Here is a 26447-nt window from a genome sequence, read left to right on the forward strand (position 1 = left end):
ATGTTCATCTACTACTGATCCCAACCCATTGACAACAAATATTACGGGATTTTGAAGAGCAATCGAAGGCAATGTCTTCATAAAAATCGGTCTGGCAGATAACATTTGCAACGAGATGAAAATTTGTGGTATGACAGTGTGCGTGTCCTAAAGGTCAGGATCTCGGAGATCGTTAATACAATTTCGTCAACTTTATACATTAAGCTTCTGAAGCTGTAAAGTATTTTGAGAAACTTCCGTCCACGTATGACACTGATATCCTTCTTTTTTGTTGTTTTGAATTATTTACGGTCTCCATGACCTGCGCCTTACTGTCCTGATAATTTTATTTTGTCAGTATAACCTTAGTTAAAGAAGTGGTTATCTGTTATTGATTATGACGGGAAAAATGATCGGTGAGTTCCGCACTGGGTCTCTTATATGACAAAAAGAATGTTAAAATTACTAAAGTAGAAGATTTCATATCAAATGCTATGAGACAAAAGAAGTAAAAGATGTAATGCCCCGTTCGAAGTATAGGTGCATGGAAGAACGAATCAACAACGAAATTAAATTGTCATTTCGGCCTGTATGTAAACAACGCACTTCAAGCAAAAAAGATCATACAGTCGACAGCTGCCAAGTTTCTATACCCTACTTAGGGTACCACTCAACTCATGCTTGGTAGAGAATGATTGCAATCATGATGACTGAGAGCAACTCAATAGCGCAGTGTGTAAGTCGAGACTTTGACACAATGAATTATTGAATTGCCAGTTGTGGGTTCGAAACTCAACAGCTGCATAAACAATTCACTTCGTCAGGTGGTCGTCCACAATAATGACATCTGATTGAATCTAATTAACTAAAAATACTTTTTGAGAGAAAATAGAAATAATCCACATATGATACAGCCGTTAAAATTCACAGCGACCTAGTAGAATGACTTTGCTTCAAAAAAGATGTTTGTTGGTAGTCATGAATATCAGGATTAGTATCGTTGTAAAGCTCAGACCTCAGGCTAAGCAGTTACTATATTTTTGTGATCAAACAAGTCACCAGTAGGGTCCAAACAGTCTTCGAAGCTTCCCGCAGGTCCCAAAAAAACGAAAAATCGATCTAATTAAAAAATTTCCAATCGAAATATTTTCTTGTTATGCTATTCCCTTGACTGTAAGTCATGGGTTTTACGAAAACAAATACACCGTACATAACACGTTCACTATGATGATTAAAAATGTATGGAAATGTGATGAAAAAACGTTAAATATAAAATTTTGTGCCCTTTGTTAACACGATAACTTGAGTAAATCTCAACCGATTTTCAAAAACTTTTTTTTAATCGACGAAGTATTGAAATCCTCAGGTCAAATCGAAAATGGGCGGTATTGGTTCAACCATCTGGTGGTAGTTCTCGAAAGAAGCCTTTTCTGCTCTTTGTTAACACTATAACTGGAGCAAAGTTCAACCGATTTTCAAAAAAAAAAATTATTCGACGAAGTAGTGAAATCCTCAGGTCAAGTTCGAAAATGGGTGATATCGGTGCAACCATCTGGTGGTAGTTCTCGAAAGAAGCGCATTCTGCTCTTTGTTGACACGATAACTGGAGCAAAGTTCAACCGATTTTCAAAAACTTTTTTTTAATCGACGAAGTATTGAAATCCTCAGGTCAAATTCGAAAATGGGCGGTATCGGTTCAACCATCTGGGAGTAGTTCTCGAAGAAGTCTTTTCTGCTTTTTGTTAACACGACAACTGGAGTAATTCTCAACCGATTTAAAAACAAAATGTTTGGTGGAGAATGGAATCAATTCCTGAGGTTAGGTCTTAAGATAGATTATGTTGGTCTAACGAACAAGCTGATGTTGCTAACAGAATTTTTCTTGTTATGTGACTTTGCCTTGTAAACAAAACCGAATAAATAGAACAAAAATTAACGAGTGTGAAAATTGCGGCCAGAGCGAAGCGAGGGTCGCAATTGACACGAGTTTAAATGTTATTGAAAACATACGTCATTTTTTACCGAGGCATTTTATATACATAGTTTTGAAGATTTTCAGTGAAACTAAACAGAATTAAATCATCAATGAGAGATTTATTAGACCGTTCTAGTAGTTCTTCTTCTAGATGCGTTTTTGTGGCAATCCACATACAAAATCACATTTCATTGAAATAAATCAATAAATCATTGTCAATAAAAATACTATTGAGAAGCTCAGACAAACAGTCAAGGGATCTGACCCACCCAACAGGTGGGGCCTAGTTCTTACTCGTGGTGCCACCCTCTACAAAAACCACTAAAAACATTTCACGTCCACGAGAGGTCGAATAAAATTTTTTTGAAGCTCACCGTGGGAAGTTTTAATATGAAGGTAGAATTTTTGTTGTGTTTCAATGCAACAGATATTTTATCTGAGGTTTTATACGCAAAAATCCTACGCATCTAAAATGAAGTCCCATGTGCGTCACACTTTTCCTTTTCCAATAATGTTTTCCTTTGTTACGTCGTCCCATTGTATAACTGGACTATGATGCATTTTTTAGGGATAGTAAATATAATTTCTCATGAATAATATTTGTCCGTATCGAGGCTAAAAGATTTACATATATACAGCACACAGTTGGGTTGATGTCATTCTTCCCATTCTAATGGTACTCGGACCCATGTCTCCTGACACACTTAAAAGTCGTTGCTCTATATAGACAAATTGGTTTAATAATTTCCCTAATATGCAATGTGGGGAAATGATTTTTAATTGTACAATCTATTAAAGTCACTTTGTGGTAGACGGATAAATAGCTAAATTTAAACAGAGAGTTCAACGTTCATTTTAACAACCAGAAAGCGAATACACAGCCTCTCGCCATACAAGTGTTCAAGCTTCAACCATCAAAAATAACTTTTATCGCTGTTTTCAAAGTTGTTAAAAGGGATTTACGAGTCTCGAAGACTCCCATAATGTCATGCATACTTTAGCAGTCGAACATAAAAGATAATAAAATATAGATCTCGACATAATATACAATATTAAAACTACCCAGCTGGGGCTATGTTCAACAAGTGAACTTCTTTTCTCTCTCTCTATCTCTCTATGATATGATTAAATTATAAGACAGTTCCCATTTTCCGTATTATTCGATAGCGAAATATTCGCACGATTTGACGATAACACAATTTTTATGTCTGACAGAATCATCATAAATTCTGAACTTTTATTTAGATTAACAGTGACTTTGTGTACATTTTTGATTTATGTTCATCTAGTTTCCATCGTTAATGGGATAGTTTTATTTACTTAGTTTGAATTACACTGCAAAGAAAGAGGTCGATGAGACTGGACTCTTTTTCGTATAATAATTAGACGATTAAATTGGATGCGGCGAATGTGTTTTTTTTTAATATGTGATTTTGTAATTGATGAGCTCTACCGAAGAATCACTAGTCATCGTCGCTTTCAATCTCTCTCAATAAACTAGTGAATAGGATCGAAAATGTATCGATTTTCGTTTACATTAAACTACAGTCTTTGTAATGTTAACTAAATAGCCTCAGTGGAACCACCACATACTCTGCACTCCGTTGAGGCTATTTTCAAAGTGAAAGGTCATGAAATGTGTTTATCGTAAAATAACTTAAAGTCATCTGTTGTCGACAATTACGACAAGTGTATACGATGAGTTATGGCTATTAGCTGAATGAATGATAGAACTATTGATAGATTTTTCGAAAGCAGACTAAGGAGTATATATATACTCATACAAACACAGGAAGTAACAGATTTAATGATTTTGTTACGAAACGTTTCGGTATATAATGTAAACTTGGCTTGATCTTACGACCATTCACTTACGTTTCGGTATATAATGGAAACTATGCTTGATCCTTCGACCATTCACGATCACGAATCCTGGTCAATTCAAATTTAACCATCATCGACTCTGTTTTCTCTTCATCGATCGAAGCCTATCCCGGCGAACTGATACCACCAAATGCCGCGTCGAAACGGAACCAGAGTTACTGGGACAACCCCCGATCCAAGGCAACTTTCGGCGAGCTATCAGCTATTATCATCGAGTGGACCTACAGACCGTGCAAGACTACTATCGTCATCAACCCAATCATCTTCAAAGTGGCTACAAGCAGTACCGTCGCACCAGCTCTTGCAATAAAACCACTGGAAAATACGCTCATCATGCAGAATCCAACAAGATCTTTTCGATGTCCCTTAGTTCGGCTGGCGTTCCGAACAGACTTGAACCGCAAGGATTGTCTCGTCGCGACGGGAATTGCCGGACGGAGTTACAAGCTATCCGTGGAGCAGACGGAGACATCTGATTTGGGACGTGACGGTAGTTAATACAATGGCTGCGAAATACCTACGATCGACTTTGTTGACCAGTGTAATTGTAGCAGATGAAGCTGAGCTCGCCTTCGAAACATTTGGTGCAATTGGACCAGAAACGTTAACATTTTTGAAAAAGCTGGGTAAGCTCATGAAACGATAGACAGTGGCGAAACGCTCTTTGGATTATTTGCTGCAGCGAATCTCAATAGCAATCCAACGGGGTAATGTAGTCAGTGTCCGAGATACCGAGATACGGTATATAACGGAAACTTGGCTTGATACTACAAAGATCCTGTGACCATTCACGTACGTTTCGATATATATAATGGAAATTATGCTTGATCGTACGAAGATCCAATTACATACATTTCGGTAAATAATGGAAACTTGGCTTGATCCCACCAAGGCTGTAACTTGGGGAGGTCTCGTAGTTGCGGATACTCGGGTTGCACATACAAAATTTGCCAGTTTCATACATTTTCGTAGTAGGTGGATTATTAAATTTGACAACTTCACAGTATGTTGTAATAAAATAGCAATAAGCGTGACCTGATCATACGAAGATCCTATGACCATTCACATACGTTTCGGTGCCTGCAAAATAGGCGTACATTGTCCTTAACACGTCACTTGTAATATTTGTCACATAGTATGGCTCACCAGCGCCATCTACATCCGGTTGAAGTTTTCGATGCAGAAGTAACTTTGATGAATTTCTGTGAAGCGTCTATCGAAGCGTCATAGATGATATTGGGCTCGAATGAAAGCTAAATGTTCAAAGTTTTTTTTAGTACACAAAAAAATTTCCTACATTTCCGTTTTTCTCATAGTTTTTCCGACTTTTCTTGAAAATGATGTTTTGAATTTGAGGTTAAAATTTAATATTTTTTTAAATTTGTTCCAAAACTTTTTTTTTCTTCTGTATTATCGTTCCGCATCCAGTATCCAAACTTTTGACCAAGTAAAAGCTTTTTGGTTTTCCGTAGATGTAGCAAATAGTTTTAGTCTTCATCGAAAATTTAACCCTTTTACATGGTTTTTTTTTCATGAATTCTAGCGACAACATTGTTAGGTTTGCTAAAATGATCTAAAAACCAAAAAAAAAAGTTTTTAGATTTTTAAAAAAATATTGGGACCCAAAATCTGCTAAAATTTTCGAAATTTCCGCTTTCGGCGAACTTTGTCATACGCTGCAACTTCTATAGACGTTTCAGACGGCAATAGATTACTTGTATCGCTAAGCTTTCAACCGACAACGCACACGTCACCTTTTGATCAAAGGAAGTATTACTTGTGGTGGGACCCTAATTCAACACACTAGTCCATAGAGTTTTACTCTATGTAAGTCTATGCACTAGTCTGATGGTAGATGAAATAACTTAAGTTCAAACGATCATTGCCAAACAATAAAATTGTACTTTGTGTAGCCTGTCTTAGTCTTGTGGTGCATAAATCGACGAATTGTGGTCCATCTTTGCGAAAATATTCCATTGCAAACAAACCAACAGCAAAAACTTTTGATGAATTTTCATAATGTGTGACGTGCGGATGTATATTTCATTTTAGTTTTTCACTTTGAAAATAATTATGATTCTGATTACTCTGACGAAACGTTGCTATTTAAAAAAAAATGTGTGCAGAATGTTGCGCGTTTTGCATGTTAGTCTAAAATAAATGGCATGAATATAACAAATGAAAAACATTCTGTGAATGTTGTACATTAAAACAAGATAGAAAATGAACAAACAAAAAAAATCTGTTTTTAACTATAATGCAGTACAACTTTTCAGTTAATTAGTGGAATTTTCAACTTTTCGAATGCCTGTTCATTTAAGTAAAAATAAATTTGATAAAACTCCACTGAAATTATTTACAAATTGAAATTATTTAAAAAAAATGAAAAAGTCTGAATAAGCTCAGAAACTTTTTTTTTTCAAGAAATTCCAACCATCCAATTAAAGTAAATTAAAATGTTGTGCTGAATGGATTGCGGTTAAATTAAAATGGCTTAATACACATAAATGAGAGCTCTCTCGCATGAACCTGTTACGGACGGTAATAAACAAGCTCTGAGTAATGCGGATTTCCATTGACATTCAGATGGGTAACGCAATACGTTCTTCATATATTAAAATGTTTGTTAAAACTAATGAAGCAATAGATTTCAGACATGAGTCGGTTATCCGAAAAACCGAAAATTTCGGATCGGTTTTGACACGAAACAAGTTAAAATAAAGCTTAACTCGTCGAAATTAGTTAGTTTCGTCATGAACTAACCGAATTTAAGATAATTAAGTCGTTCAATGGGTGGGTGTGCTCTACAAAAAAACTCAGATGTAATATTTATTTCAATACCAACTCTATGCAATGACTCAATTAACTTATTTTCGGTTAGTTTATGACGAAATTAATTGATATCGACGAGTTAAGCTTTATTTTAACTTGTTTAGCGTCAAAACCGAAATTTTCGGTTTTTCGGATAACCGACTCATGTCTATTAGATTTTCCTTCAGTCTGACGAAAACACTTACATAAACTAAGTAATAGATTCGATAACTATCCCAATGATATTGTGGTGATTCCACAATATGCATTCATCAAAGATTGCCATTGAATTGATTTGCATCATGTTGCCTTTGCATTCCCTTTATATACAGAGTTCATTCGAAATACAATTCATTCCATTCCCGGCTTCGGCCGAAGACACATCTAGTGTTTTATTGTAGATAGACATACAATCTCACTACAAATTGGTGACCCCGACATTGAACAAATTTCAAGTCCGGCAATCATTTAACCAACATGAACTTTAATTTTCAGGTTTATTGCCTCAAAATAAATTTCATTTTTCTGTTAACATTTGAACCATCTTGAGCATTGCAACATGGTAAAATTATTGGTATTGTTTAAAGGAACATTCCTTTACACAAATTAAGCCCATACCACGACCAAATTATTAAACACTTTAGCTAATCAGCAAGGTTATAATTTGCATGTTTCAACATGGACTGCATGGATTCGCTTTTTAAAAAAAGAACCACAGTCGTCACACATGGCACAACTAAGTTTTATTTGCAAAAACAAATAAAATTTAAAACTTTTGGTCAACAATATCAATATATTGCCCTGAACCAACCAAATAAATGTTAATGGACTAAAAGCAAAGTGATTCAACACATTCACACTTTTACTCTCAACACCAAACATACTTCGCAACCAGACTTACACGTACACTTAGCTGTAAGAATTTTGTCTAACCAGAAGTATCTCAACGTCGCTACCTGACTACGTGCAAATCACTTAGTCTAAGACATGACGTACATCACATTCACTCTACACTCAAATCACTTTGCTGTAACCCACAGTAGACCACTTGACTGTTGACAACTCAAAATTTAAATCGTTTTTTTAAGAAAAAACTTAACGATAAGCACAAAAGTAAATTTAGACTTAAGTTTTATCTTTAAGTTATGATTAAGCAATTCAGACCAACACAAAAGTTGTCACTGCGCCTCTAGTACCCTTACTACACGCGTACAGTTCATTGCTACTTGCCAATCAAAAAATGATTTCGGAATTGAAGTTTGGACCACAAGTCAATCTTCATATAAATTTTAAATCTGCAAAATACTTGCACATTGTTTTCTACAACTACATTTCGTTCAGAATGTATTTAAAATTTTAAAACTAAAGTATTTGGTTGCCTTCCCCAATTTATTCGACTCACTGAATAAATTGGTTGTCTAGTTCCGCTAGTTCCAGGTAATGCTGTGTAGGAACGATTCATTCGGAATTCAATCAGATCATTTCAGTAAAATTTTCAAAATTTATTCAAACGAACTTTATGTAGTTCCTTTTCAAAATTTCAGTACTACTTTAGCAAACAAAACCTCAACCAAATCAACCTTTCGAATTCGAATCACCAAACATAAAAGATTTGCGTCATTCATGGAAAGTTAAGGTATAGAGCTTTTAGTCAAAATCGCTAGTCAAATACTAGTCGGCAATTGTTTTCTAACGAGAACGGGTGCTATCATAACATTTGATCACTCTGCTACTCTACTTAATTTCACTCTGTTAAACATTATTTCGGAAAGTCACTAACGACGTACTGTTAGAACTTATACCCCGTCACGTTGCGCAGGACAATAAATTTTGTAGAGGATTTTTTTAAAAGAATTCTATATGACTAGACATGTTTGACTAGACATTTCTTTTCCATTCAAAAATATTGCTCACTAATCCTTACCAGTTTCGACACAGAACTGCTACAAAGGAATAGCCAATAGTTTTTGAACTCAAGTTACGGACGTAATCGTACACTTGACAAACAACAATCCTACCATCCGATTGTTCATTTAAATCAGAAATGATTTAACATTCTACAAGTCTCACAAACTTGTACAAAAACCTTTGTCACCACTGAAGAAATTCTCTAAAGTGTTGCCAAACAACAAGAATCTGATATCACACAACCACCGGATCCAACATCACGATATCAGTCGAAATAAAATGTATTTTACTGCATGCCTTTTATTTCGCACATAGACGTGTCTTCTATGCAACTCAGAGCCTTGCTCAGAGCAGTACAACTTGGAAACATTTACATCTCTTTCCACAAACTAAAAAAATTCCAAAACCTACAGTGGATTCACCCTTTAAGTCAATTCACTATAGTCAATCATCGAGGCTAAAACCTCGACGAAATTGCAGATCAGTCAAATTATATCAAAACTGTTAAACCATTTTAAACAACAACTCAAGAACAATTAGTAGACTGAACTAAGCATCACTCTACAGAAACTGTATTGCAAATTAATTTTCCAATACAATCAAAATTTCAAACACCCTAAATTCTTGTCAACCTCATCATACTGAAAACTAGATTACAAATCGACTAACATTCCAATATCTTAGTCCATTTACGTGAAGACTCTTAAATTACAGTCAACTCACTAATCAAGATTAAAATTATGTATTTTTCTTGTCTTGACAACACATCAACACATCAACACGAGCTAAAAACTTAAAGGGAATTTCTTTAAAATTCAAATATATTCTCTTTCAAACTTGAACTTGCTTAAAGCAACTTCTTGAGTCTGTGGGAATAAACAAATAAACATTCGTCACATACATCGTTTTGGACCCATACGATTTGGAGCTTGCCTCTTACTCAAATTACCCGGTGGGAAACTCGTCGAATGAATATCAGACAGTACCCTACTCCTGGGCGATATAATAAGACTAATTCATAACAATTATGACAACAAAAAGGGCATATGAAACAGCAGAACAAGACGAAGTCAAAAAGGTTTATGAGTCTACTCTACCCACAAAAAGAGCTGCCAAATTAAAATGTTTTCTCTGTGATCGACTTGGTTTTACTAAGGACAAAATTTACGTAAAATAAAATTCCGGTTTTCAAAGGCCTTTTCTATACATGTGGTACATAAACATCAAAAACATCGTCAGCATTACGTCAAAATGGAAAATGTCCCCTTTCGTTTCATTTTTAATCACGTAGAGGTGATGATTACTGTTTTTGATGTACAAACTCCATTTTCAGATTACATGTTGAGCTTTTATTATATTTTCATTTCAAGTTAATAGGTTTCGTATACGGTATTTTACACTTTGATAAAGCCTCTCCCTCGAATAAATGCCGTAAAATAATATTAAAATGAAATTTGAATTTGAATCTTTCCTAAACCGATCATGTTACCTACCCATAACCCGATACAAAAACGACTTATAAAGTAACGTGTTCCGAAATCATTTTCATAAACTAACCCAAATCTTCGATTTGATGCCACCATTGCTCGTTCAAATAAAATGCCACAAATGCGAAAAAATATTTGAATACTTTGTGGCTTTCGAATTATCTTAAATGACTGAAACTTTCACTGTAAAATAATCGTAAACTAAATACGTTGAAAGAAAGCCCAGATTTATGATGAATCTGAGGACTGGCGTGTGTCGAGGTGGAAAGGTAACACAAATTATTTTACATGCTATAAAGGTCATAGAAAAACACATTTTCATGCTTGCGGTGTGATTAACCTGATTTTCTCTTCTCAATAGGCAATGAGAAAATTACGTTTGGTTGACGATTGATCGAATGACATTTCTAGTGAGAAAATGGCAGCAATTTCTCTACCGCGAGTGGAAAATAGGACTGTCACTTTGTAGGATGTTTTCAAAAATGGTATGATGAATCAACGAACGCAAAAGAACAGAATTTAAATAAGAGGCCTCTACTTCGCAGTAGTCTAAAATTCTCATATAAATGACAGCTAATAAAATCTGTTCCTTTGCCTGCTATCGGAATGCATTGGACGCTGCCAAAATGTTTGCTTTCTATTTTTTATTTTGTTATCAACCAATCAATCGCGACTAAAGTCCACTGACATCCGATGGACGTATACATTTTTATATGACAAAATTGAATTAGTTGGTTTTTTTCAAATATTATAGGCCTTAAACGGAGCGCGTAAGGTGGCAGAGACTCCAGCCCTGACTTAAAATTGTCTCATACGTCAGAAAAATTAAAATAGACGCGAAGAAAAGGGATATTCTGAAGAATTTTTGTGTTAGTACACTTCAATCAAAATTGAAGCTCAACGAAAGTCGTGCCGCGGTAGGTGTATGGTGTCATGGATAGTAGAGGTTACTACCTACCCATAGACACCCATATCGACCAAGTCTATCATTGTAGTTTTTTTTAAACACTCTCTAAAAGTTGGAATTTTTTTCCCCTAAAATAGCTACTGCACCACATAACATACACGAAAAATTTCGAAATGTTTAAAAGGCCAACATATGCGTCCTCAACACCTCTACCAATGACCATAATTTCAGATAAATGCACTACTGCAGACCATTTTTTCATGATTTCTAGCGTGAAAACCTAATTTCTTCGAGGATTTTTTCTTGTTGCAAATGACTCACTGAATCATTTAACGCATAGCTTTTAAAAATCGCCGATTGCTTGTTTTCTTGTTCCATACAACTTGTTCGAAGTTTTGGCAAATTGACTCTTAATGTCATCTTTCTTTCTAACCAGCGATTTATTACGGTAGTTATTATCTATCGACTACTTTACAGGAAAACGCTTCGCTATTTCTGAAAGAACAGGTTAAGACAACGCTGAGTTGATCACGACAATTGCGTCAACGGCTGCGATTTTTATATGTAAAAAATGAAACTTAACAAAAAAAAAATTCTGAATTTTCGAGAAAAATATTTTTTTCAAGTTGATTTCTCACACTATCTGTTCATAAAATTTGGTGTCACCCACCTTCGTGGTTGTCTTAACCTGTTCTTTCAGAACTTTGGTGTGTTAGTAATGCCAACATCTATTCGTACCAAAGCATTTTTCTAAGAATAGAAGATGATAGAAAATGATTGCCGTAATACCGCTCCAGGGTGGATGAAGGAATAATCTCTTTTCTAGAATCACAGCCAAATAAATCCAGATCAACTTTTCAGAAATCAAACTAGAACTTAGACAACAAGGTTGTGGCAGTTGAAGGCGGTGACATTCTAAGAGTAATTATACTTAGAAAGGAAATTTCGAAAAAAATATGTAAAATATGTGGTCCCAACATTAAATACGAAATGTTTATTGGTATGTGTTTGCCCTTTTAATTAAGAGGGCAAATTGTACTATCGAAACCAAACAAACAATGTTGGGACCACGATTCGTCGTACAAATTTCCTCTCTAGGTATACTCGCTTGCGGCTCTCGCTTCGCTCTTGTTGGAATTTCCTATTTTCTCCACTCGGCAAACGAATAACTATTTACTCTTCAAATGTCTCGACGGGAAAAAATATTTTTTTTTTTTGTGTGATGTAGAGGTGTGCACCGCCGATTTTACGCCGGCGCGCCGCCGATTTTTTGCTAAATTTTCGGCGCGCCGCCGCCGAAAAATAATAGCTCACGCCGCCGCCGCCGCCGATTGTATTTTCGTCGCGCCGAAATTTTATACGTTCAGTGCTTTCAGAAATTTTAATGGGCGACAATAAATATAAACTTAAATTGAAAAATCTATACAAAAGTGTGTGCCTGAGTACATGTACAAGGTTTTAGCAAATGTTTATCGCTCTTAATTTATAAGTCAGGTTTCTATATGCTGCTATGTTTCTATATGCGTAGAAAGGAGTTTTTTGTTAAAAATTTTTTGTTGAAACTTTGGGTTTTTCTTCTTACTTGCACTGTACGACGGTGATTTTGTTTCTGATGCTACGATAGGGTTATCTTCGAAGTAGCTTTCTATAACGTATCCTATTTCTATCAGTAGATGGCAAGTGTTTTATGCATATTTTCAAATACTTCTTCTTCTTCTTTTTCAGCCTGTTTCTATCCACTGCTGGATGTAGGCCTCTCCAACTTCTTTCCATTTCGTACGATCCATTGCCATTTGCTGCCAGTTTGTACCTGCAATATTCTTAATTCCGTTTGTCCATCTCTCTGGTGGTCTACCTATAGCTCGTCTTTTATATGGTCGCCATATAAATACTAGTCTAAAGAAAAAGTTGGCTGCTGTCTTGGGAAGGGTATCGATGGATACTACTGAGGATGGTCAGATCACGCTGGCCCGAGACCGCCATCGATACCCGAGGTCGAAACAGCATTTGTCTTTTCTGTATCCTCACTTAACGTGAACTCTTGGGTACGTTACTCTATTTTCTGTGCATATAAGAGGAAGAAGAAGGAGAACAAAATTCAGTGAATCAGTCAAAACTACTGTAATTGTAAAGTGGCAAACTTGAGACCTTATGTGGAATTTGGGTGGAAAATGGCGCAAATCACGTGTTTTAGGAATTTATAAAGTGGAAAATCTTTCCGGTTTCAAGTTTTTTCGTCAAAAAGACGAGACACGGGTATCTTTATTTTCAATTTTTAGCTGCTTTATTTAAAAAATTTGGGAAAAAAATCATTTTGGCGTAGTCTATGCACTTATTACTTATAAATTTAAGTTTATCTAAATCTCTTATTTGCGAAAACCTTCTACTACGATCTCACTCCTTCATCGAAGATGGACTAAAGGCAACGGGAACGGTTATTGCATAAATCGAAAGATAATAGTAGTGAGTTTGCGTAAATGACATAAATTATAAGTTGGAAATAAGAAGCCTGCAGAACATCTGGTATGAAGATGTGACTTAAAATTTCCAAATTATAATTTGACTTATAGCTTACATGTCATTTACGCAAACTCATTAATCATTCTTGGATTCATTAAATTAGATGTTTTCAAAATAATAGGTGATTGTACATTGTACACAATATAAAAGGTGAGATACGCCTCAGTTGATTCCCCTTGTATAAGTGGTTGATACTTCAGATTGCAAGATAGTAAGATTTCAGTGTTCGGAAAAATGATTGCGCACGCTTTTTCAAATGTTTTTGCATTATTTTCGAAAGTTTAGATTTTTTGTAAATTTATCGGCGCGCCGATCGGCGCACCGCCGCCGACTATAAATTTCTTCCGGCGCGCCGCCGCCGATCCCTTACCAGTCGGCGCACCGCCGCCGACTATTTTAAGATCGGCGCACACCTCTAGTGTGATGTTATTATATCTGGCAGATGTTCTCCAGCTGAATTGTATTTAAAAAGGTAACCATATTCCTAATTCAAAATATTTTATTCTTCTTATGTGGGGTATTATTTTCTCGGAGATTTGCGGAAATCTTTTCATGTCAAACGCGGATTTTGTTTTTAAACTTTTATATATGAATCCAGACAACCGTATAATCAAAGGTATTTCTTCAATTGGAGGATAAAAAATAATAAAAAAAATTTTTTGTTGCAAACGAGAAATATAAACTTCTAGTAGAGTCTACCGTTTCGGGATGGGGAGGCCTAATGACTTTTTATGTCTGTTTTTCATTTTCATGCATTTAATACGAAAGAATTTATGATTAATGATTCACTTAACTACACACAAAATTTTAACCAAAAACTGTGTTGTGGGGCCAACCTAGATTGACAAAAGTGGATGTGGTGGGTGGATAATTGAATCTATTATTTACAGTGAAAGCATTGCTTTTACAATTTAAATAATAAATCGAATCCCAAATTGACGACAAAATCCATTCTGTTTCGATAATATATCCGATTAACATGAAACCATTTGCAGATGATATCATCTAAATCAAACCGAATTAAAATCGTATTGTCATACACATACACGCACAGACAGACGACACCAGCGACCGCTTTTGTTGAGTAAATTTAAACATTAATTTTTATTCAATTTTTTTTCTTCCTCAATCGCGAAACACAATATCGTGCAGACAAAGTTTTCAATGGGTTCTCTGACTGACAAAAAAAAAGAAATTAGGGGAAAGAAATGTCGACGCGAGACCGTCCCTGATACAGCAACAATTAAAAAGTTTTAATCTATTTTTCCGATCCACCAGTTTTTAACAATTGAATTAGAGCTTTAAATACCCAATAAAATATTAAAACACAAAATCACCGAGTAGTAGACGTATCCCTTTGATGATAATATAATATACTATTTCGTACACATCATTTTTCTACTGACACAATATATAATTACTGTAGATGTATATGAATTCATCACTTCCGGGGTGCCAAACATTCGACTCTCCCCTCGAACGATAAAAATGATTAAATCTTAATTGTTGGTTTATTAGACGATATTTTAATTATCTGTTTTTCGTGTTAGGAAGTTGAAAAACAAAGTTTCGCTCCCATTTACTTTTATAATCCAAATTTAATTTACTTTCGCAACAAACAACGATCGGTTTATGACTATCACCCAGCCATTTAGAATTTAAATGAAGTAATAAACATGAACAAAAAATGTACAGAGCAACGTAATGGATGTGTCGATTGGATTTTGAAAGGTGATGTTTTAACTGTCTGATTAAGCGAAAAGAAACTCGTCGATTCGATGTTGGTGACACGTTGATCTACACAAACTTTCACTGCTATAATAATAGTAACTTATGCAACAGAGTGACCAATTCTTTTATATTCACAGGCGTAGCAAAAACGTCACTTTCCCTCACCAGATGGCGACCCTAACAACAACTTTCTCTCTCACTTTTTTTCCCATTTTTTCGTCCAAGTACTGTCAATCTTACTTTATTTCCCTTTTTTCGTTCAAGTTGTGTCAAATAGATGGACTGACGAGATGTTACTACAGTGAGAGAACAGTGAAATAATTGGACATGTTCCCTGTTTTAAGGTTGTTGTGGTTTGAGATTTGTTCAACGCAAAATTGATTTTTATTTATCAAAGCGAAAAAAAAAGATTGCTGGCTTACGGCACAGTCAGTAAAAAAACGATCTTTTCAATCAACAAATATTAGAATAAATAGAAGTCATCTATACTCTATTGCTTCCTTGCAGTGGCCATGCTAAAAGCACCAAAAGAGCTTTTGTTTTTCAGATTAGTTACCGTGACTTTCCTGAGTGTCAATTCTTTGTCACTGTCAAATACGCGATAAAACGACAACGTAAATAAGTCTTTCAAGTAACGTTATCCCTAGAGTAACGCTTTAATTGTAAAAAATAACAAATTCAGACCTTATCAGCTCACGTACGCATTCATTCGGTTGCTAGGAATCTCGCGCCGCGTCATTCACAATAATTCACATTTTGACACATTTTGTATAAGGAAGATGTCACTTTGTGAGTTATTGTGAATGACGCGGCGCGAGATGCCCTAACACCATTCATTCATCCATTCTTGCACAAAAATTCACTTTAGAGGACACTTCCGACCAACTCTTCACATCAAAAAACAAAAATGAAAAAATGGAAATTAAATAATTGACACTGACACTTAGGAAAGTCACGGTCACTAATCTGAAAAACAAAAGTTCATTAAAACGACAGAAAACTCAAAAGGAAGAGAAGATCATCTTAGCACTTCACTAACACCAAAAGAAGTGTTAGCATGGACACTGCGCAATTCCTCGGTGTCTTCTTTCACTGGTAAAACCGCTTCTTTTTTCATGCATAAATCGCCACTATTTTGGCTGCTACTTGTCATATTGTAGAAAGTCAACAGGCAATGAATCGATACTGAAGTACCCGGACAATAACTGGTAGGCTAAAACGTCACGATAATAGTTATAGTCCAGTCCATCCAACTAAGATTAAGTTCTTGGTTTCTCTATAGTCTGCGTATTGTACTGAAGCGAATCCAAATGACTGAAAATCAAAGACTACATGGGCGCCTAATGTTTAGCAAATAGTTGTCCCTTTTTATAGAAAAATTTGTTTAATAAATAAAGATCTAGATTTTTCTTTTTTGGATTTCATTCTTGTTGCGAGTGCGTACCACTTTTATCTGACTGTACACATTTTATAACACACTTTACTACACATGTAACAACAATGACTGAGGGATAACGGCATTGATGATATCTGTTTTATCAATAAATATGATGAGGTCTGAATTGTATTCTCTTTATATAGAAAATCAATGTTATAAAACACATGAAGTCCAAGACTTCTTTTAACCGAAACATGTTTTAAACAGATTCAGTGATACACTTGCCTGTTGTACTTGTTTTTGTATTGACGAAGTTCGGTAATCTTTATTTTCTTTTTGTGGTTGAGACAAGGTTTTCCTTCTATCTTAGGTACATTTCGCATGCTTGATTGAACCAGAAATTCAAATTAGTTTAAGTTTTTGTATTTGCAAGGTACAAAATTAGGGCGAATGTACTGAATGGAGAAAATCTTTAAAAAACAGGATCTTTTACCTGTTTGGTTAAGAAAGGCGCACAGGGGCTTCTAGAGTGTTTATAGGACTTGTGAAACAAAGAAAGAAGACATTTCGTAAAGTCAAGCCTTTCCCTAACGACCCTGTTATTGTAAAGGTGCTAATTCAAATCTGTCAATTCAGAAAAAAAGGTCCTTACTGATGGTCTGTTAAACATGGGCGTTCATCTGTTATCGAGAACTATGACCAAGCGATCATTTCTGGTTGGTGTTTTCTTTTTTAGAAAAATTAATGTTAAAACAAGTCAAGTACTAGATTTAGTTTTACACACCGGAACATGTTACAAACAGAACAAGTAACAGACTCAGTTATACACTTGACCTTCGTGCCAGTTTAAAATTTTAAAAAGTTCAAAAATCATTCCTTTCTTTTACTCTCTTAAATATCAAGTACGATTCACATGTTTGATGGTTTCATTGTTAAATCTTCAACACCAAGACGGACGTTCCCCCATCTGGTAAACAAAATATTCTTTGATTGAGAACGTTCGTTGCTTTGTTATTTCCCACTAGTTTTCCGACCTAATCTCTTGCTGCCAATCATTCGTCACATTATCGTTTCGTATGGTTATTGTGTGGAAAGCGAAATTAGGTAATATTACATAGAGATAATCCAATTGATTTTTATTATACTCGCATTAAGGGAAATTATCGTTATCTCGTTTGTTCACCAGCAGATAAATTGTGTGTTAGTGTAATTTTACATGAATAATATTCCCATTAGAATTGTGTACGAGTTGTGTGTGTGGTTCGGAAAAAAAACGAGGAAAAAATAGAAAAATTAATGAAATTACGCCTCACACATAATATGACATTAATTATGATTCATTTGTAAATAACAAGGGTGATCCATATATTTTTAGAAGCCACGGCCACTATCCATTTGATATCAAATTTGTTCACTCTTAACAACGTATAAATATGACAATATGGTGTCGTGAAATAGTCCAGGTTCTTAAGTCGAAAAATAACCGTTCCGGGCGCTCGGGAACTTATCGAAAATTTGAGAACAGGGAATGATAGAGGGGTCAAAGTTGTGGAACTAAATTTTTTGTGGGTCTAGCGAACCGGTAAAACTAAAACTCGAATATCTCCGTTATAAAGTAAAAAAAAAATTATCGGATTTGTTTTGCTTCGAATGCTTGGTTCATTGCCGACCTTTCATGGAAGAACTTTTTTTCTCGTACTGAAAAAATGGCCTAGCATGTTGGGATTCCCAAAAAAGTGACACAAAAAACCGCTAACTTTGACCCCCATTTCCCTGGCTAAATCGAAACATTTCATTGGTTCATTGGGTTCATTGGAAAGCTGAAGACTTTCAGATCTACCCGACCGAGCATGAGCTTTTCAGAGGGACCATAGATACGAGCCTGGAAACTGGAAGTAGCAAAAGTCCTTTTTTTGTGCCAAGTCCATGTTCTTTAAACTTAAAGTGGTTCTTTTGGATTTATATTTCCCAATCCTAGAAATCAAGTATTACTTTACTTCCATCAAGTTTTTTTTTTTTTGGTTTGCTTCTGGATTTATGAATGATCCACCGTATTCCCACAAAGGTAAGTTTCTATGATTCCACTATTCCTGAATGTTCCACCGCCCTCCCAGTCCTAAAACTCACGGCCTACGTTCGCTTCCATGAAGTTTTTTTTTGGTTTGCTACTTGATTTATAGCATTTTTGAGGTGAACATAGGTAAGTTCCTATGATTCCACTATTACTGAATGCTCCACCCTCTTCCCATTCCTAGAACTCACGGATTACGTTCGCTTCCATGACTTTTTTTTGGTTTGTTACTGGATTAATAGGATTTTTGAGGTGAACAAAGGTAAGTTTCTATGATTCCAATATTCTAGAGCACTGCGCCGTTCAGCCGATGGACAGTTGGCGGCTAAAACGTAGCCGACACCCTTCGGCGGCCGGCTAGTATGATATTTATGGCGGCTAGCCGGCTGAATAACAGAATTAAAATACAGTAGAAGGAAAGTGAATACCGTTAGGTTTACTCATTTGGGACTAGTTTTGGATTTCAAATGATTCCACACAAAATTTGTTTAACCAATAAAGGACTACAATCGCTAAACAGACCTGGTGTGCATACGTTATTTTGCACCAGCTGGTCCCATTTGTAATTGTATGTGACCAGCTGGTGCAAAATAACGTATGCACACCAGTTCGGTTTAGCGATTGTAATATTTCATATTCGGAATTTTTGGTAGGCACGCGATCGCCAGCTGAAATGAAATTAATCTAGGTCCTCTTTTGTTAAACACATTTTGTGTGGAATCATTTGGAATCCACAATGAGTCCCAAATCAAAATACCTGACGATATTTACTCATAGAAGTACGCAAGTCAGAAGTCAGTTACAGAGATATTTGTTTGATATGAATTAGGCGAAACCGCTTCTATTCAAAAATGGAATCAAACATTCAACAAAGGCTTTAGCTGTTTAAGCTGATCTCACTCGTACTACAACCACAACACGCGCACGTTTTACCATTTCACATGTAGTACATTCATGACTTTATTGTACTGCCCTCTACCAGTCGACAGGTGCGTACACAATTTTGTAAGCAAACGAAAAAAATTGCTGCAAAATTCTCCCAAACTGTATTAAAACCAAAACTTTCGCAATCCATCTTCCGCCACCGATTTTTAACACGGCTGAGTCGGCGGCGGTTCCAGCTGATGTGCTTTTTCGGCGGCGGCCTCGGCGTGGCTGAACGGCGCAGTGCTCTACACTATTCCTGTGGAATTATCATAATATCATATACCATTGTCAAATTCTCGATAAGTTCCTCATCTCGCGGATTGACATAAGAACCCGGACTAAAAGTACAATACACACCAATAGACTTGGAGACCATTACAACGAAATTTATTACTTTGTAATAAAACGCCGAAAATAACAAGGCACAAGAATGCAGTTCACCTTTTACCGAAACATCGACGCTTTGTGTAATGCGAGCGACAAATTATTGCCGAAAGAAAGAATTTTGGGCTTGGCCCGGTTGGATTATGTGGAATTTTTGTTTTGTAATTACATTAATTGAGGCGGGCATTAGTAACAATTTATTGTGGATTACGTAAATGGAATACCGTGCTTGCTATTGAGCTGACAACAATATGATGTAAATTTTGCATATTAATTTTTATTTGCGGTCAATTAAACTGTGGTGGTTTGTTACAGTTAATTTGATGGACGATGTAGTTGGTGCAATTAAAAACAATGTTCCTGTTGAAAAACCCACAAATATTCAACCAAAAAAAATCCCATGAATGCATTATCCATAACCACACTCATGCCAATTAGTATAATTCGGTTCATGTACAAATATATTGGATCGATCTATGTATGTATATGAAGGAAAACTGTGGAAAACAGCAGGAATTAAATGAAACAAAAAATTATTTCGGGGAGATGAACTAACTGAATAACAAACCGATTGTTTGCGGTGTAAACGTGAATTGCATAAAATTCTGTTTTCGGCACTTGTCGATAGCAACATTTTATTGAATGATGCTTTCGGGCTGTAGAAAATTTGGAATTAAAATTTTTTTTAAATTATAATACCGAAATCATCGCTGAACCGTAGTAGGTTACATTGGATGTTGCGGAAGTAATTCATTACATGAGGTAACGAATATTGTGATAAAAGCAAACTCCTAACTTTAGCTACACATATCGACGCGAAGGAGACCTAATTCAAATTTTGTTTTGTTCTTCTGTCAAGTTTGACAGTATAACAAAAGAGAGTTTTGAATGATGTCTCTTTCACGTCACTATGTGCAGATGCAGTAAGTATGTTTTTTTGCAACTGAATTTTCGACAAGTATAGAGGTTTCATTTCCGAGCCGAAGGCGAGGTGCGTAACTCACTTGTCGAAAAACAGTTACCGAAGCAAGTTGCTCAAAAATACACGAAGGAGTTTGTTGGTATCACAAAATTGTTTCCGAATTGTTCATTAACAATGTAGCAGCATCCAATGTTTTCTGCTTTACTGCCTAACACATGTGTTGGGAATCCTACGCTTCTATATTCTACGAATGAAAACGATCTCAAATTGGGGATGTTGTCCCCGCGAACTGTTCGCTAATAATCACTTTATTTTCTCTTCTTTTGCATGAATGAATCCCGTGTGCACTTCGATTCGGTTCATTCATATAGCACACTTGATCGTTGATGAATGCATGAGTTATAACTAGGATCCAGTGTTTTCGAGACCATAATACGTAACAATATGCGAAAACTAAATTTCACATAAAAATTCACGAAAATTGAACCGAAAACCTTGTGTGCTACGTAATGTTCAACTTTCTCATGGGGCAGGTAGTAAAAAATTTCAAACTAATGTTGGGTACACATTTTATCGTACGAAATGCCAGTCTAGGTATAATTTATATCTAAGGTTTCGTCGTTGGTAAAATTTAATCAACGACAGATTTTTGAATGAAATTTTTTCGTGATCTTATACACAAACGACATCATCTACCGAGATAGACTTAACAATACGCGTGTCACTGAAAATTTGATGTTACGGAGCAAGGTACAGAAAAGTAGCGGTATTCTTTGTGTACATCCTTTTGTTGTAAATGGGGTAATTTCTGTGGTAATCGCAGCTATCTATGCCTAATCGTAACAGAAATCAGATTAGGATTAAACCAATCTGTCGAATTCAATATAATGATGGTATTGACCCAGACATTTTGTGCCATAAAATCGACAAACACCTCTCATAAACAACGACGTTCATGTTTTTATTTCTTAACAGAAAGTAAGGTTATCGCGAAAGGCCAGTCATATAACATTCGTTTGTATTTTAAAATCGAATTATAATGATGATTTTTGTATTCAAAGTTCTCGTAAATTGTGTATGGAAAATGCACCAGAAAACAATAATAGTTAAAGAAGACTACACTGAGCGAAATTTCCTACGTGCTATGCGTATATCATTTGTGCCCCCTGTTAAAAAGTGTGGTAAGGTAGTTATACAGCCGGCTCGAATATAATACGTGCGAGAAGTATTTCTCTTCCACAAAGATTTAAAAATATGAATTTTATTGAATTCATCTACGGTAGACACCATATTAGCAGCTTATAGTAGTTATTATGATATTTTGGTAACAAATATCTCAAATTAAAAATTGACTTCTTTGGGAATTGAACCGGGGACCTCTGGATCATGAGCCAACGATCTTTCTGATGTTGCAGTACAGTAGTGTTGGTTGACATTTCTTATTGTTGAAGCGTACTTTAAAAGCCATATGCGTGTGTGGCGCATAAGTTACGCATAGAACGTTATAAAGTATCGCACATAAATAATTATATGTCGTTTTTTAGCATAATTGAATTTAAGTCGACTTGATGGCAAGATAGTTAGATTATCAAAATGCTTATAATCAATTTCAGATAATTCCAACTTAAACAACTTTCTGATATGATTACGAAAAAAAACTACTTCACAAAAAATGAAATTATTTTGTCGAGATTTCTCTAATTTACTCAAAAAAACATTTTGTAGTTAATCTTCGTGTTAAGAAACATAAATAAATCTGATCCAAATTCAATGTTTAAGACCAACATCCACTATATACGTTAAACATACGTTATGTTTAATTTCCGTCCCACCCGTAAGTTATTCACATTCCACGTACATCACTACAATACGTAGCACATGAATGTTCAAATCTGACAATCGAAATATGTAACTACGTTGTCAACGTGTCCCACGTATAGAAAACATTGTCCATGTATCATATATGTCACTGATGTATATCATACCGTTTCGATGAATTTTACACATACGCGGAGTATTGTCTGAAGTTTCTTTTTCTGGGTGTAGGAGGGTGTTCAATTGTTGTGCTACTGGTAGTTCTACCGTATGTAAAATTAAGTTACACAAAATGTGATGTGAGAATATCACAGATCTTACACACGTCCATTTTCGAACTCGACCTGAGGATTTCAATCCTTCATCGAATAAAAAAAAGGTCGGCGTTACCCGTACGAAACACCTATTTGTAGCAAAAGCCTTTAATGTGAAACTCTTCATTCCTCTTACTTCATACTCTTCTCTACTGAAAAGCTTTTCGCCCTTTAAAATCACTTGCATTATCCACTCTTTGCTTTGTTATCATATACAAATCAATTGGCGGAGGCAATATAGACAGCCCCGTAGGAAGTCAAATTTCATACATTCCTATTTAAACAGCTATATACCACTATATTTACCTATATTTTACTATAAATAAACATTTCACAGATGAATATGCTATTATATAGCTCTATATGTCTGTATATAGCTGTATATAGTTATATATAGATGTTCATGTATGGATTGCCTGAAGCACCCCACACGCGACACACATAACCAATTACTTCTATGTTAACAGAAACTCTCTAAGTACCATTTTTCCAAAGATATATCACTTTTACTAAAATCCAATATGGCCGCCGACAGCCATTTTGTTAGGACACCGGAAGTAGTTCTGACCATTTACTTTCGTTAATACCTTTCAAACAAAACAAGGCATCAGAACAGTCGGAGCGTTTGCTGCGACTTAGCCCCGTACAATCCGTAATCGTATTTCGTCCGCAACCATAATACGTCCGTAGCCCTAATAAGCCCTAATAAACCCTAATACGTCTACAACCCTCTAATGCGTCTGTTACCAAAATGCAAGTCAAGTTGGGCATTGTCAAATTTACTGAAAGTGTTCATTTTTAAAATTGCGCATAGCGCAATTACGAAAGCCCGTACGAAGTACCTCTCAAATAAAACCAACAATTTACGACATTATTTTAGAAACCCAAAATTTTTTGCCAACTTTCCATTGGGTATTCAATTACCTCTCAAATGAAACAAAAACTAGCAAAATCGGTTGAGATTTACTCGATTTATGTGCAAAGAGCACTTAGGGCCGAGTAGCGGCCTTTGTGCAAGGGCCCAAATTTGAAACTTTTTTTGCCATCATTCTATTCGGCATTCAATTATCTCTCAAATGAAACAAAAACTAGCAAAATCGGATGAGATTTACTCGATTTATGTGCAAAAAACACTTAGGGCCGAGTAGCGGCCTTAGTCCAAGGGCCCTAATTTGAAACTTTTTTCGTCACGTTCTTTTCGGTATTCAATTACCTTCCATAAAAAACTAAAACTAGCGAAATCGGATGAGATTTACTCGATATATGTGCAAAAAACACTTAGGGCCGAGTAACGACCTTTGAGCCCTCCCAACAAGCCCACGTTGCATCTTACCCAAAAACAATGTTCAGCAACTTTGTTCTACTCGTCAATACCTTTCATTTGATATATCACAAGCAGCTATTGCGTGCGTATTTCGGTAGATATCGTCGAAAGACTGAAAAACACCTATATGACGGTCGGGTGATCTTAGAGATATTCCCAAAAGAAGTCTTGTCTCGTCCCTTGATAACACGATAACTCGAGTAGTTTCAACGGATTTCCAAAAACTTTTTTTTTATTTCACGGGGAATTAAATTCCTCGGGTTAAGTTCGAAGATGGGTCGTAACGGATGGGTGATCTTAGAGATATTCCCAAAATAATTTTTGTCTTGTCGCTTGATACCACGATAACTCGAGTAGTCTTCGATGGATTTCCAAAAACTTTTTATTAATCGACAGCGAATTAAATTGATGAGGTTAAGTTCGAAGATGGGTCGTAACGGACGGGTGATCTTAGAGATATTCCCAAAAGAATTTTCGTCTTGTTTCTTTATAACACGATAACTTAAGTAATTCTCAACGGATTTCCAAAAACTTTGTTTTCATCGACGGGGAATTGAATTCCTGAGGTTAATTTCGAAGATGGACTATAACAGACGGGTGATCTTAGAGATATTCTCAAAAGAATTTTTGTCTTGTCAACGGATTTCAAAAACTTTTTTTATTAGACGGGGAATTCCATTCCCGAGGATAAGTTCAGAGAAGGGCTATAACATAACGATCGGAGGATCTGAGAGATATTCCCAAAAGAATTTTTGTATCGTCCCGTGATATTATTTTGTTTAAGTTTAGTAATTCTTAATGGTTTTCCACAAAAGAAAATTATAAATACTAAAAAAAAAATTTTGGGTTAAGTTCGTTAATGGAACATACTGGAATAATATTCTAGGATTTATTCCAAAAAAAATGTGTGTAATATCTTGGTATCGATGATAAGAAAAAAATTAAAGTTTGGACGAGTGTGAACTTTGCGGCCAGAGCGAAGCGAGGGCCGTAATCACACGAGTTCCATTTTCATTTAAGAGGTAAGCGAGAAATTCGCCTCTTTCCAGGGTCTGTTAGCAGACAATAAAACTTAAGAGGAATCGGTGGTTAGCTAAAATTGTAGTATTAATCAATATAATGGAAAAACTCGCACACGTTCGGCTGGGTGTCTCTCACAGAGTTGGAAAAATTGCCATCAATAGTAATAAATTAACATATAAGTTACCATTGTACTATAGCATACCAATAAAAGGTGTCAAAACATGGTCTCATTCTTCCATGTTTTTAAAAAAAAATCTTCTTGAGAAAATTAGTCAGTCAGTCAAGGGATCTGACCCATCCAAAAGATGGGGCCTAGTTTTTTGTCGATCGGTAAATACCTTTCATTTGATCCATTTGATGTATCATTTACAAGTGTAACGTTGAAATGTCAGGAGATATCTTCGAAAAACCGTAAAGCACTTATTAGGCCCCAGCTCGGAAGGGTTCGATCAAAAAACATTCATCTTCAAACTTAGCCTGTCTTTTGACTTTACCAAAAAAAAAAAAAAATTGGATGACAGACGGACTAACGGACGGACATATTTTTTTTCGCTGATTTGGCATCTATAGACAACCACAATAGGTTTCCCTTACTCAGGGAGTCCAATTCGACGTGTTACAAACGTAAACCCATAAGACCCCAGTACTTCATACGGGTCTAAAAAGTTTTAGAATATCGGTTGAGTGAGCACTGCATAAGTCTGTTAACACGATGAAGAAAAGAAAAGTGTTACATTTAATATTTTTAATCACATTTACATTTTGTTAGTAATCGTATTACGTTCAGTGTATTTGCTGTTACAATCCCATGGAACAAACACAAGGGTGCCATTCATAAATGACGTTCTACGCGGAAGCAGAAGGGTTTATTGAGCCTAAACGTGAGACGGTCTGATTATGATGGGAAAATATGAATTTGTAGGAAAAGATGGGACATAAAGAAAGATTCAAAAGGCTGGTCGTCATTTGTGAACGATCCCGAAGTTTATAATATTTCGTGATGAGTCTGAATAAATACTTGCAAATCATGCAGTAGGAACATCGATATCTAATCAGCAACTTTCTGATAAGTGGGACAAAATAATAA

General features: G+C 35.6%; 1 long non-coding RNA gene across 1 annotated transcript; it reads right to left on the reverse strand.

Annotated features, from left to right (window-relative positions):
- Nucleotides 1-222: 222 nt before the first annotated feature.
- Nucleotides 223-11360, reverse strand: LOC119083498. Its single transcript, XR_005088878.1, has 3 exons — nucleotides 11269-11360; nucleotides 290-292; nucleotides 223-233 (listed from the first exon to the last, which is right to left on the reverse strand). It is a non-coding gene; the product is annotated as an uncharacterized LOC119083498 (long non-coding RNA).
- Between the last annotated feature and the right edge of the window lie 15087 nt (nucleotides 11361-26447).

This window comes from Bradysia coprophila, unplaced genomic scaffold (genome assembly GCF_014529535.1).
Source record: "Bradysia coprophila strain Holo2 unplaced genomic scaffold, BU_Bcop_v1 contig_687, whole genome shotgun sequence".
In the NCBI taxonomy this organism is placed as follows: domain Eukaryota; kingdom Metazoa; phylum Arthropoda; class Insecta; order Diptera; family Sciaridae; genus Bradysia; species Bradysia coprophila.